The sequence below is a fragment of the Dasypus novemcinctus genome, chromosome 3, assembly GCF_030445035.2.
Source record: "Dasypus novemcinctus isolate mDasNov1 chromosome 3, mDasNov1.1.hap2, whole genome shotgun sequence".
Taxonomy (NCBI): domain Eukaryota; kingdom Metazoa; phylum Chordata; class Mammalia; order Cingulata; family Dasypodidae; genus Dasypus; species Dasypus novemcinctus.
The window spans coordinates 83,239,520-83,254,677 of NC_080675.1; positions in this window are offsets into that span (position 1 = coordinate 83,239,520).

Consider the following 15,158-nt stretch of genomic DNA (forward strand, 5'->3'; position numbering starts at 1 on the left):
TTTCCATCCTCCCCAATTCTTCCATTCTACTAACCAGTACCTGATGCAGTATATATTCATCTGTTTATTTGTTTAGTGTCTTTATTGCCCCACTAGAAAGTGAGCTCCATGGGAGCAGTGACTTTTTCTTGTTCACTGCTGGATCCTTAGAGCTTAGAAATAAATATTGGTTAGTGAATGAACAAATGATTGAATGACTGTTTTAGATCTGGTTGCTAGGATCAGACATCCACTCAAGCAAGCTCAAGCAAAGGGAATTTGTCTTAATAAGAAGGAATCCTTCAGAAATCCAAGAATAGGACCCTTAGAAGCTTCCTTGATAGAGCTGGGCAACCTGGAGGCAGGAACTGGAGCGAGCAGCCAGGGCTTCCGTGGCAGGGCGATGGAAATCTTGTCTCCAGCACTTTATCATTACCGCAAATCATGACTTCTCTTTTCCGTTCCTTCTTCTTCATAACTTGGGCTCGTACTATGCCCCAATGACAGCTCCAGCTCTGAGTATATTGCTTTACCTTCATCAGTTCTCCTGGTCTTGGTTCACCAGTTGAAGAATCCAACAGTCTCAAATAACCTTTTCAAGGTAGGCCAACAGTTCTTAAGTCTCTGGCTTCTTAACTGATGGCCAGTGCCTTCCCTGGGTCCACTCCCATATGATGTGGGGTAGACATCATGTGGCATGCTCCCCATTCAGTAGAAGTCATGGATGGGGCAACTTCTCTCCTCTTATATACCCCTTTTATTTTTATTTTTTTATTTTTTATTGTTGAAATCAAATTTTTTTTATTGACTTTGTAATAATATTACATTAAAAATATATATATATGTGAGGTCCCATTCAACCCCACCCCCCCACCCCCCCTCTCCCCCCCCAACAACACTCGTTCCCATCATCATGACACATCCATTGGATTTGGTAAGTACATCTTTGGGCACCTCTGCACCTCATAGACAATGGTCCACATCATGGCCCATACTCTCCTCCATTCCATCCAGTGGGCCCTGTGAGGATCCACGATGTCCGTATATACCCCTTTTAAAGACAGAGGAGTTTAATTACACCTTTAAAAAATTGCTTAATGTTTTTAATCAACAAGTTGTATGCAAAATTACCTTTAAAATTATGACTTTTGTTAGTTTAAAGACTTATAGTTAATGTACAACCAAAAGTTACACAAGCACTCTTTCAATCTTTGGCATCCTGGACAGATTCCAGAAGACATCTGACCAGTACAGCAGGTGTGGCTGGTCCTGCACCATTCCTGGCCTGAGAAGCTCTCACAGACACAGCTGACCAGAAATGCTGTATCTAGCGGGGCATGGCTGACTTTCCAGTTAAAAGGAATGCCTGATCTTGACCGCAGGAATGTACTGAGACAGCTATATTCAAAGCAAATAGACCGGCAGGAGATCATTATTATGTTCTCTTCAAGTGCTGGAAGCTAAGGCTCTTGAAAGGTGTGTAATTAATCTCTTACATATCCTCTTTAAATCTCCTCTGCAGCCTAGGATTTGTTTTCCTTTCTGGTCTCAAGTTTTTACAGCTGAGAACCCTGAGTTAAGCATATCGAGGGCCGGCACCGGCACAGATCATGTTCCTGGGAGGCTGCTGCCCTCAGCATTCTAGCAAAAGCAGGCAGCCAAGTGGTGGAAGTGACCCTGATGGACAGGCATGAATGAGTTCTGCAGACCTGGGGCCAGGGCCGGTCTCCACCAGCTGACACTGCTCTGTGAGCCTCAGCAATTAATGCCTCTTGAGGTCAATTTTCCCACCTCCAAATCTCTGAGTTATCAGGGTCAAAATCTACCTGACACAGTGTGTGAAAAAATTCCTAGGTTTTAAACTCCTCAGGTAAGAGAATTTGTTTTTTGGAACAGGGATCAGCAACTCCAGTTCATGGGTCAAATCTAGCCTGCTGCCTACTTTTGTATGATCTGTGAGCTGAGAGTGGGTTTTCAAAAAAAAAAAAGTAATAATATTTCATGACATGAAAAATTATATAAAATTCAGATTTCAGTATCCTAATAAAGTTTTATTGGAACACAGCCATGCTCATCATTTGCAGATTTTCTATGGCTGCTCATACATTATGTGGCAGAGTGGTCTTGACAGAGACTACATGGCTCACAAAGCCTAAAATATTTCCTTCTCGGCCTTTTACAGAAAAAGTTTGGAAATTCCTGTTTTAGAATGTAGAAGCTAAAAGTATGAAGTGGGTTAGACACACCAGGGCTTAGATCATAGTTTCACCACTTATTAGCTGTGTGACCGTGGAGATTTATTTTGCCTTTCTAAGTTCCAGTTTTCTTATCTGTAAAATGGAGATGCAAATAGTTCTTAACTGAGGATTGTTGGGAAGAACTGAGTGAGATCATCACACGAGGCACAAGCATAGATCCCAGTGAATAAATCCATGTATGGCTATGAGTCTTGGCCTCTTCAGCAGCCGGCACAGTGACTAGCACAAAATGGGTGCTAAGAATATATCTGTGAAAAAAATAAATGAGTAAATTGTAAAGTGTCAATTTATGTTATTTTGGCATAAGCTCCATCACCCTGGAGGTGTCGGGGGCTGAGTATCCAAGGAGAGACGTGGGAAAGACAAGCCAGAGGTTCAAGGACGAAAGGGCTGGGACCAGGCAGAGCCAGAGCAGCCACAGAGCTGTTCCTGATCCTACCACTGCTGCCCCTGGGTCAACCAACACACGGCGTGTCCCTCACAGGGCACTGCGATTTCACTCCTGCTCTGGTTTATCAATGTTGCTTCCTTCTGGAACTAGAAGGCAGTTACTCACTCTCTCATTTACTCATCAGGAAAGCTTGTTGGCTTCACTTTCAAAAAGATCCAGAATCTTTCACTCCCTTCACCCCTGCATCCAGCCCTTCTGCCTCTGGTCCAAACCATCATCATCTCTCGTCTTGATTATTGCAACAGCTTCCTAACTGGTCTTTTTGCTTCCACCCTTGCACTCCTACAGTCTAATCTTAATCAGAAGCCAGAATGATCCTTTCAAAGGTAAGTCATATCATGTCACTGCTCTGCTCAAACTCTCCATTAGGGAGAGTAAAGGCCAAAATCCTTACAATGGGCTACAAATCTCTACTTGCTTTGTCCCACCACTTACCTTTTCACCTCCTCTCCTAACACCTCCCCCCTTGCTTACTCTGCTCCAGTGACAGGGCTTCTTCCAAATTCACCGGCAGGCTCTTGCCCAAGAGCCCCTGCCAGTCTGTCCCTTTGATCTGGATGCTCTTCCTCTAGATATCCTCATGGCTAACCCCCTCATCTCCTTCAAATCTTTCTCAAATTTCACTCCTCAATGAGATTTATCCTAACAATCTTGGTTAGTTAATTAATGCTATTTAAAATCACAACCTGCACCCTTCCAACACTCCCAATTCCCCTCACCTTTACTGTTCACTTATTTATTATGTCTATTTTTTTATTGTTTCCACCAGAATGTAAGCTCCACAAGGGCTGGAATTTTTGTCTTTTTTTGTTCAGTGTTGTCTTCTAAGCATCTAGAACAGTGCTTAAATCATAATAGGCACTCAAAAAATTTATTAATTGAATCAATTAACAATGGAATATTCTATAAGCTAATAAACTTTCCCCAGTCTCAGAATCTGCCTCTCACTGAACCTGCCAGGAGTCTGATTACCTCTTTGAAGCCTCTTACCAATATTTTTGCTTCTATAAAGGAAACTGTGGGGCTTTGCACTTGATGCCCCTGGAAATCTGAGAGTCCCCAAACTGCACCCTAACTTCAGCTGTACCCTCTGGGCCAGGGATGACTACAGTTCCTGCTCACTGAGAGCAGATAATCTGTACTTGGACCGTTAAGGGCTTTCACTTACACTTTTCCCATGCTTTGTATAAAGTGGCCATTTTAACTAGAGCAAAGGGGTGACTGGGAAGAGACCTAAGCCTTGGTAGCACTGATTTTCCATCTTGCAGCAGCTCCAGTAAAAGATCTGGCAAGAAAAAGAGTTTGGAATATTGGCAAGAATCAGGAGCCTATGTGTGAAGTTATCCCAATTACAATAGAAAATGGCGAGATTTTATTATCACTTCTGGGGAAGACGAAGGAGAATACAAGAAGGCTGCTATCTTCTGAGGTTCTGTACCCCGTCTGGCATAGCATGAGCACATCCTGGGCATTGAATCATAAGAAGGAGACTGTCACTCCCTCACAGATAGATACCCACGTCAGCAGTTATCACATTGCGAGGAATCCTGTAAATGTTAACAGGAAACGTCCCCAAGACTCTTGCCCTCTGGCCTATTTTTTCATGAGAGATGGCTGTGGTCAGAGTCATCATAAAGTGAAAGTACATCTGAATCATAAATAACAATGAATAACCACATTATAAATTCTGCAGGGCTTGTTTCACCAAGAGGAGATTTATACCTAGAAATACTGGCAGTGAAGCCTCACTCTGCTCTTTCAAGGCCTTGGGATACTTGGCAAGAAGCAAGGAAAGAAGATGGCATGAAGAATTTATTGAGGAAAGTCCTGACCAGCTCAGTCAGGACACTCCTGGTGCTTCTCTCTAGAGAAGAAAGAATAGACTCCCAAGTATATCCGCGGACCGTCTCTTCACCTTCCAGGACTGTTCTTTCACTTCTCAAATTAGTTTCTACAGGAAAGGGTCTGGGGGAGGAAATTTTTCATAGGAGAACAGACAAAGTACAGACCATATTTCTGAGTTCCTCTTTAGAACCTGCAGATTTGATGTAAAGCTTCAACTCCTCTCGAATATAGAGCTATTTACTGATGTAGAACAGGCATCTACAATTTTTTCCAACTATCAATTTTATGGATGTGCTTTTTTTTGAAAAAAGAAGGCAAGCTCCTGCTCCTCCCTGCTACTGCCTAGTCAGAATTTAAGGAATAAAATAAGTGAAATCAGTGTGCTTGACAACGACCCTGTAGGAAGTGCCGCCCCTTGCCCCCAGCCAGTAAGTGAGTTTATTTGCAAAGCTAGAAAAGCCAAGTGGAGTGAACAATCCCTCTCCACTGATGGATTTTTTGAGTGAAGTTTGAGCAGCATGAAAATCCTTCACAAATTCAAGAGGAAAAGGCATTAGGCTCCTAAATGGCCTGGATCAGGTTTCCATAGTAGCTTGGTCAGACAACAGACCGTTTTCCAAAAGTTATGCAGATCTTGTCAGTAATGCTGGTGCACAAACAAGGAAGACAACAATAGGGTCTTGTTCATTTTAAGCTGAGTCATGAAAATAGTGCACTAAAACCAAGCTTGGCGAAAGACCTGATTGGTAAAACAACAGTCACTAAACTTGGAAGGAACTTTCAAAAGGAAATGTTACCCTCTGTGTTCTGAAAAGCATTCAAAACAACGAGAGACTGAAGAAAAATAATTTGACACCACACTTCTCAACCTCATAAAACATCTTAAAAACTAACTCATTATCATAATTTATAGCATGAATTAGTCTCTTAAGTCTCAATGAACAGTATGTCTGACATCATGGTCCCATTTGTATGATTCATTTTTTTAAAAGGCAATCTTACCAGACCATTAAAAAATGAAACAATTAATTACTTTTATGATAGCTGGGTGCCTTCTGGCCCTCAGTTTTTCTCTTCACGGGAACATTATCAGTTATGCTTTTTTTTGTCTGATATTTTTGTCAGTGTTGCCTGTGCATTATCATGGACCATCCAAAACCTGCAAAACAAGGCCCTTATTTTATTGGTTGTTGCAAATGTAATACTGTTCTTGTCCTGTGTCGCTTTGCAGATCCTTTTGCAAGCAAAGCAATTGTTCTAACTGATCTGGACTACCATTGCACCAAATGCCAGCATTTATCCCAACAAACAGGAAACCATCAGGATAGGACAGAGCTGTTTTCACTGGTACGCTCTCAAAGGGGATGGTGGTAATACAGAGTAATGGATTAAGAAATTATTCTTTATAAAATTCTTCTTATCTCCAGCTACTTCCAAGAGAAAGTCAGATGCAATTTAAGTCAAAGCAAGGCTGACTTTCATTTCTCCATCCTCTCCTTTGTGCTCCCCAATATCCTTCATGATTACAGAAAAGGTAGAAAACTACTTCTCCCTTTAGATTCCCTATTTTCTACTATAATTATTGTGGAACGAGTTGCTGGGGGGATTTGCAGTCTCTTATGCTTTACCACAAAGACGATATCAAATCCTCTTATGAACATGATCTCATTAATTCTTATAATGATACTCTGATTTGAAGCAAGATCCACGTCCTTCAATACTCTCTTTACTGGAGACTGAGGTAAAGTACTGGGTGGCGTAAGGGTATCTGCCAAGCTGGAATTAAAATCTGGTGTTCTGATGTCCATTTTGTGCTGGCGCTACCCGAAATGATTCTAATCTTAGAGGCACAAAATAAACACACAAGAATCTGTCAGGGGTGGAGTGAAAATAAAAATAATTCTTTAGAGTTGTAATAGCATTTCTGTAACTTGTGACTAAAGTTCTTTGCCTGGTGTGATAGTTTGAAATTGTACGGACTCCCAGAAAATCATGTTCTTAAAGCTAATCCATTCCTGTGGGTGTGAACCTATTGAGTAAATTGTATGTTTTTACTAAAGTACTTCAATTAAGGCATGGTTCAGGGTGGGTTTTAATCCTGTTACCGGGGTTTTATAAGAGAATGAAATTCAGATAAAAGACTCAGAAGCCAGAAGCTGAAAGCGACAAAACCTGAGGAAGAAAAGGGAGAGACCAGCAGACACTGCCGTGTGCCTTGCCATGTGACAAAGGAATCCAGGAAGACTGGCAGCCAGTGTTTGAGGAAAGCATTGTCTGATGATGCCTTGATATGGACATTTTCATGGCCTTAAAACTGTAAGCTTGTAGCTAATAAATCCCCACTACAAAAGCCAACCTATTTCTGCTATGTTGTCTTTGGCAGCTTAGCAGACTAAAACACTTAGAATATGACATATAAAACTGAAGGAGAGGAAGGAAGGAGGAGCATTACGAAATCTTGACCTGTCATAGAACTAGATATTTCATCCTTTTACACAGGAAATTGAGGAGAAAGCATCAATGATTGGTGGAAACACACTGCAAATGGTCCTTTTGAGGCATGTTAAGGCTACCCATTCTCTATTCATATATGCTATTCCTTTGAGGTGAATCTTAAGTTTTACCTCTTGCATGAAGTCTTCTTTGACTGCTACAGCCCAGAGTAATTTCTATTTTCACTAAAGTCCTGTAGCACTTTTCATCTAAATCATGGCTCTAGTTAATTTTAGGTTATAAAGGGGAAAAGACCACTAAAACCATCTCAAGTGAAAAGGGGGTTATTATTGAAAGGATACTATGGACTATTACAGAAATTATGGGAAGCACAAAGGGGACTTAGCTGGAAATTTGTCAGGTAAGAATCTATTTTCCTCTCATCTTTTGGAATATTTCTGTTTCTATACTACGGGTTCTTAACAAGGGGTCTCTGAGCTTGAATTGAAATTCAAAAAAACATTATTCTTGTGGGGACATGTTGGTGTGGGTGTAATTTATTTATTAAATGATACACAGTATCATGTGGACTTAGTAAGGTGTCCATTGTTTTCACCTGACTGGCAAAGGGGTTTGTGGAACAAAAACGTTAAGAACCCCTGATCTATACATTTATTATAGTCTCTCTGTAGGCTGCTCATTGCTTCCCAATAGCCACAATTTGCCAGAATGCGCAACTCTATATAACCTTACTGACCAAACATCTACCACTATCTGACTGCATGCCTGAGTCTCTTAGTTCGAATTCTTAGAAAAAGAGCTCATTGGCTAAGCCCTATCTGTAGAATGTTTTCTTTTGGGTTTGGTGTCCAATCCTGGTCCAGTTCTTGTGACCTGAGTGTGGAGGAAGGATCATATGTGATGTGGAGGTGCCCCTCCAGCCAGAAGTGTAGGAAAGCTGGGATTGTGGCACCTGTTTGTTCCAACCAGTTTTAGTATGTAATTGTATTCTTCCTTCCTTATCTTCTTATTTAATTTATTTTGTATGTGTGACCTGTCTTTTCTGGTATAACAAAAGCTTTTTGATGTCAGAAGTCTGTCTTATTTTCTTGATACCTCTTTCAGAGTCTTGTACATGGATTATCAAACATTATTTATTAAACTGATTATACCTTTCTTTAGTACACACCAAGAACACAAGGTAGACATTTCTTAATTATTTGATAAGTGAATTGATGGCTTTACATTTTCAATTGCAATATGTTTTAACCTTTCATTAAAGATGATAGGAAATACCATATTTTTCCATACAGAGTTAGGTCTCTCATTGGCAAACATCACATATAAGCATTTGTTCTTTACTGTATTTCAAAATTGGTTTTAAGAAGTTATGTTCAGGAACTTCAGCTTCCAACCATGAGAGAGGAACTAATACTTGACTTGGCTTCCTACTGAAATACAATCTAATGATGAACAAAAATATATGAGGCAACATTTTTCAGATAAGAAACACAGGTAGTATATGATAGCAATGCTTTAGAGAAGGAAGCATGAGATGAGTCCTACAATTGCCCCAGGTTTTTGCATGGGACATGTTCCTGTCACGGCACAGGGAGATGGCACCTACACAAAGTAGTTTCCTCACTGAGTTGATGAGGCAGAGATTACATTTCCGGGCTACTAAAGCAGTTGGAATTTGTGAGATGGGTTGCTGGAGAAGCAGAGGGAGCTCTCAAGATATGAACTCAAAATAGTTCCTTGGTCAATGGCAGGACTATACTTCTACACAGCAGGATTTCATGAAACCTAGCAGAGACTGACTGCTGCAGTTTAATGGTAAGACCAGAGGTTGGATAGTGCTAGAAGATATTGGAGTTCTGGTCTATTATACATTTGAGACTCCAGAAAGTCTGTGCCTTAGGAATTAGGTCTTTGCATTAGAAGTAAGGACCTTAGGAATAAGGACCACGTCTTAGAGTAAAGGCCATACCTATGATTAAACACAAACCAAAATAGACCTGCCATATAAAAGAACAACACTGAGACTGACACTCAAAATAGGATTTACCAGTGATTTAAATGCCCACCAGAACAAAACTCAGTACACTTTAAACTTAAAACTCAACAAATAATCCAGAGTCCCTATAATGTACCATTTAAAATGACCAGATGATAATAAAAATTTACTAAACGGTCAAGGAAATAGGAAAAGTATGACATAATTTAAAAAATAAAGGAAAAAATAGAAATAGAACCCAAGATGATTCAGATATTGGTATGATCAGACAAGGACTTTAAAGCAGTGACTTTAAGTATAATATATTCATTAAGTACTTAATGAAAACAATTGTCAAGACGAATGAGATGGAGAATTGAGCAGAGAAATGAACCTATGAATAGGAACTAAATAGAAATTCTGAAACAGAAAAGTAAAATATACAAAATGAAAATTTTTCTGGATGGACTCAGCAGTACATTGGAGACTGCAGATTAGATGATTAGTAAATTTGAAGAAAAAGAAATAGAAATTATCCAATCTGAAGAAGAGAGATAGGTTAAAAAAAATAAACAAATCTTCAGTGATATGTGGGATAATATAATGGTCTAAAAATATAATTGGAGTTCCAGAGGGAATGGAGAGTAAACATTGGACAGAAAAACTTTTGAAGAAATAAAAGTAAAATATCCTCAAATCTAGTAACAAAATATCAAACTACAGATCCAAGAAACTCTGTAAACCCCAAGTAGAATGAATAAAAAAAAAAAATGAGATCTAGGAAGATAATAGTCAAACTGTTGAAAAATCAAAGATAAAGAGACAATATTAAAGTCAGCCAGAAAAAAATATTACATACAGTAGGAAAATTATACATATGACGACAACATCTTTCAGAAATATTAGTGGCCAAAAGATAGAGCAATGGAATCATTAAAGTGTTGGAGAAAAGAAATAATATCAACCAGAGTTCTGTGTCAAGGAAAAATACCTTTCATAAACAAGAATGAAATAAATTTTATAAATAAAACCTGAGAGAATTGTACACCAGCAGATTTGCACTAAGAAGAAAGGCTAACAAAAGTTCTTCACCTTAGCCTAGTAATATATATTGCCTAAGGGTTACCTCCTGAAAGCCTCCTTTTTGCTCAAATGTGGGCTACTTCTAAGCCAAACTCAGTATATAAACTCACTACCTTTCCCCTGGTGTGGGACATGACTTCTGGGGATGAGCCTCCCTGGCACCAAGGGAGTTATTAACAAGAACAAACTGGTGATGCATTTGGAAAAACATCTAGACAAAAAAGGGGAAATATTAAATGTAAATGAGTTTTTATTCCTAAGAGATTTCAAAATGAGTTGGGAGATCATTCCAGAGATTATGCCTATGCATGTCTCAGAAGTATGTCACTGCTACAGTAAACAGTGCCTCAAGCAGGGGTGTCCTGGAGGCTCTAGAGACATCTAGACACATAGGGCAGACAATCCTAGGAAATAGGCACCCCATTGGTGGGCCTTACCTTGGAATATACAATAACCTACCTCCCCAATGTATCAGAGTTAGACTCATTTATAATTTTCCTACACATTGTTCTGCCCCTTTTATTTGAACCTGTAATTAGCACTGTACCCATCAAATATATACCCAAGAGATTAATTCTTCTGGCTTGTTCAAATGCCAGCTGAGCCCAGAATCTCAGCAGAGTTGCAGCCAACACCTACTCTCCCCACTCATCAGACTCACCCAAGACAATTAATAAAAGGATGATGATGAACAACACCTGTATTAGTCAGTCAAAAGTGTGCTGATGCAAAGTACCAGAAATCTGTTAGCTTTTATAAAGGGTATTTATCTGGGGTAAAAGCTTACAGTTACAAGGTTCTAAAGAATCCAACTCAAGGCGTTTTCGGGACGTGGAGTTGTCCTGGATAGTGCTTCATGGACAATTACGGGACACTGTAGATCCCCCCAGGGCCCACTGGATGGAACGTGAGAGAGTCTGGGCTATGATGTGGACCATTGACTATGGGGTGCAGTGATGCTCAGAGATGAACTTACCAGGTGCAATGGATGTATCACGATGATGGGAGAGAGTGTTGCTGTGGGGGGAGTGGGGGGCGGGGGCGGTGGGGTTGAATGGGACCTCATATATATATTTTTTTATTGTAATTAAAAATAATAATAATAAATAAATATTAAAAAATAAAAAATAAAAAAAAAGAATCCAACTCAATGCTGCTTTCTCACCAAAGTTTGTTGCTGTCTGCTAAAGCAAGATGGTGGACAATTGCTATTTGGTCTCTTGGGCCTTCTCAGCTGCTCTGTTCTCTTTGGCTGCAAACTGTCAGGTAAATGGCTCATCTCTCTTCCTGGGGCTTTAGCTGTTTGAGGCTTCACCTTTCTGTCACATGGCAGGACTGAAATGACCAAGTTCTCTCCTCTTTTGTGTGTCTTCTTTAATAAGTGTACATTTATATCAGCCCACCAAGGGGGCAGGGATGCAATCTGAGTTACCACCTACTGACATGGTCAAATCAAAGCCCTGGATTGCTTTTATTAAGTAAACTTAAAACTTTTGAATTTAATACAGTCAAAGGGTATCACACCCAGAGAAAGAGACCAGCTTACAAACACAATTTTCCTCTTTATTTGGGATCCACAAAAATAATCTCAAACTGCCACAACACTCAACCCCAAAACAGAGAGTATCTACAACTGCAATCAAGACAATTCCATCCATGTGCCCCACAGGATCTAAGCCCCTTAACAATCAAAAGCAGAGTAGGCATCATCATTCCAAAATCGAGGAATGAACACACAAGAGGGGAATGCAACTTTGGATTAAAGTAGACGTTATTATTTTAGTAATAGGAAAACTTGTAACATTGATAAAAAGACAGTGGTCACCAGAGGTTCTGAAAGGATGGAGAATGAAGCATAATTGTTTAACATGGAGGATTTGGGGGACATTGGAATTGTTCTGAATGATATTTCAATGACAGATACAAGCCATTATACATTTGGTCAAAACCTATAAAATTGTGCAGTGCAAAGTGTAAACTATAATGTAAACTATAGACTATGGTTAGTAGCAATGTTTCAATATGTGTTCACTAATTTTAACAAATGTACCACACTAAGGAAAGATGTTGTTAATGGGGAAAGTGTGGGAGGGGGAGAGAGTAGGGTATTTGGGAATCCCCTATATTTTTGATGTAACATTTACATAACCTAAAGCTTCTTTAAAAATAAAGAAAAAAGGCCAAAAAAAAAAAAAAAAGAAGCTCTTCAGTCTGAAGGGATATGACATTGGATTGAAATTCAGATCTATAGGAAGGAAGGAACAGTGTTGGTAATTATAAATACGTAGGTAAATTTAAAATGTCATTTTTTATTTTCTTTTCTTAATTTCTTTAAATGATCACAGACTATTTAAGGTGAAAATTATTATGTTTTATCATAGGTTTTATATATACATGGATGCAAAATAAATGACAAGACTAGCACATAGGATGAGGGTAGAGAAATGGAATTTTACTGTGGTAAGGCTCTCACATTTTAAATGAAGTGGTACAACATTACTACAAAAAGACTGTGATAAATTAAGGATTCATATTGTAATCCCAGAATAATCACTAAGCCATATCAAGTCAAATCAAAACACATACACACACAGACTCACATACAAAGGTATAGATTAAAAGTCTAAAATGGAATACTAAAAAGAATTCTGTTAATCCAAAGTAAGTCATGAAAGAAGGAAGAGGGGAACAAAAACCAGAAAAGGTAACTAGAAAAAAGTAACGAGAAGGTAGACTTAAACCCCATAATGACATTATATGTAATGGAATAAATGCTCAAATTATAGGAAGAAATTAAAAAGTGAGACCCAACTAAACACTGTCTAGAAGAGATCCATTTTAAATATATAAAGACACAGATAAGATTAAAGTGAAAGGAAAAATATTTACTATGCAAACAGTAAGCATATGAAAATTATTGAGGTTTATTAATATTAGACAAAATTTAAGCATAGTACCACGGATTTTAAAAAGGACATTTCTTAATGGGAAAAGTGTCAATTCAATCAGAAAGTCATAAAAATTCTAAATGTGTACTTATCTAATTATACAGCTTCAAAATTCATGAAGAAACAATTAACAGAATTATACAGAGAAATAGACAATCATAGTTGGAGATTTTAATACCCTTTTCTCAGTAATTGTTAAAACAACTAGGCAAAAATAAGAATGGATAAGGAAGATTTGAACAAAATAATTAAATAGCTTGACCTAACTTTATTTAGAAACCACTATCCCCAATAACTGAGAATACATATTCTTTTCAACAATTTTTTTTAAACCACTGGGTTGTGCACTTTATTTATTTATTTATACTCTCCCCTTCCCCCCCACTCTGCTGTTTTGCTGTCTCTGTCCATTCACTGTGTCATCGTCTGTGTCTGTTTCTTTTTGTCTTCTCTTCTCATTTTCTCCTCTAGGCTTCACCAGGATTTGATCCTGGGGGCCTCTGATGTGCAAGAGAGGTTCCCAGTCACTTGCGCTGCCTCCGTTCCTGGTTTCTGTTTCATCTTGCCTTGATACTCCCTTGTGTCTTTCTTTCGTTGCATCATCATCTTGCCGCGTTGCTCCCTACACAGGCCTGGCTCATTGCGCGGGCCTGGCATGCCTTTACCAGGAAGCCATGGGGATTGAACTCAGGTCCTCCTATATGGTAGGTGGAAGCGCAGCCACCTGAACCACATCCACTACCCATCCCAATACCATTTAATGAATAGACTGTTCTGCCCCAGCTCGGGGGGCTTGACAGGTTTCTCAAAAATCATTTGGCCATAGATGTAAGGATCTGTTTCTGAACCATCAATTTAGTTCCACTGGTCTATGTGTCTGTCTTTATGCCAGTATCATGCTGTTTTTTACCACTGTAGCTAGGTAATTTAAAGTCCAGAAGTAGAGAGCCTGCCAACTTCATTTTTCCTTTCTAAGATGTTTCTGGATATATAGGGCCCCTTACCCTTCCAAATAAATTTGATAATTATGTTTTCCATTTGTTTAAAAAATGCTGGTGGAATTTTTTATCAGGATTGTGTTGAATCTGCGTATCAATTTGGGAAGAATTGACAACTTAATGATATTTAGTCTTCCAATCCATGAGTACGGAATGTTCTTCCAATTATTTAGGTCTGTTTTGATTTCTTTTAGCAATGCATGGTGGGTTTCTGAATACAAGTGCTTTACATCTTTGGTTCAGTTTATTCCTAAATATTTGATTTTTTAGCCCCTATTGTAATTGGAATTTTTCCCCTGACTTCCTTCTCTGATTGCACATTACTAGTATATAGAAACATGATTGATTTTTGCATATTGATCTTGTATCCTGTCACTCTATTGAAATTATTTATTACCTCTAGAAATTTTGTTGTAGATTTTCCAGGACTTTCTAGGTATAGGATCATATCATTTATGAATAGCAAAGGTTTTACTTCTTCCTTTCTGATTTGGATGTCTTTTTTTTTCTTTTTCTTGCCTGATTCCTCTAGCTAGAACATCTAGCACTATATTGAATAATAGTTGTGATCGTGGGCATCCTTGTTCTGTTCCTGATCTCAACAGGAATGCTTTCAGTCTTTCACCATTTGAGTACAATGTTAGCTGTGGGCTTTTCATATATGGCCTTTATCATGTTGAGAAAGTTTCCTTCAATTCTTATCTTTTGTAGTATTTTTATTAGGAAAGCATGCTATATTTTGTCATATACCTTTGTTGCATCAATCAGTAGGATCATATGACTTTTCTTCTTTGATTTATTAATGTGATGTAATATGCTGATTGATTTTCTTGTGTTGAATTATGCTTCCATGCCTGGAATAAAATCCACTTGATCATGATGAATAATTCTTTTAATGTGTTGTTGGATTCAATTAGCAAGTGTATTGTTGAGGATTTTTGCTTCTGTATTCATTAGGGAAGGGTCTGTATTTTTTTTTTTAATAATGTCTTTATCTGGCCTTGGTATTAGGGTGATATTGGCTTCATAGAATGAGTTTGGTAGTGTTCTTACTTGTTCAATTTCTTGGAAGAGCTTGAATAAGATCAGTATTAAATCTCTTTTGAATGCTTTGTAGAACTCACCTGTGAAACCATCTGATCCTAGGCTTTTCATTTTGGGGAGTTG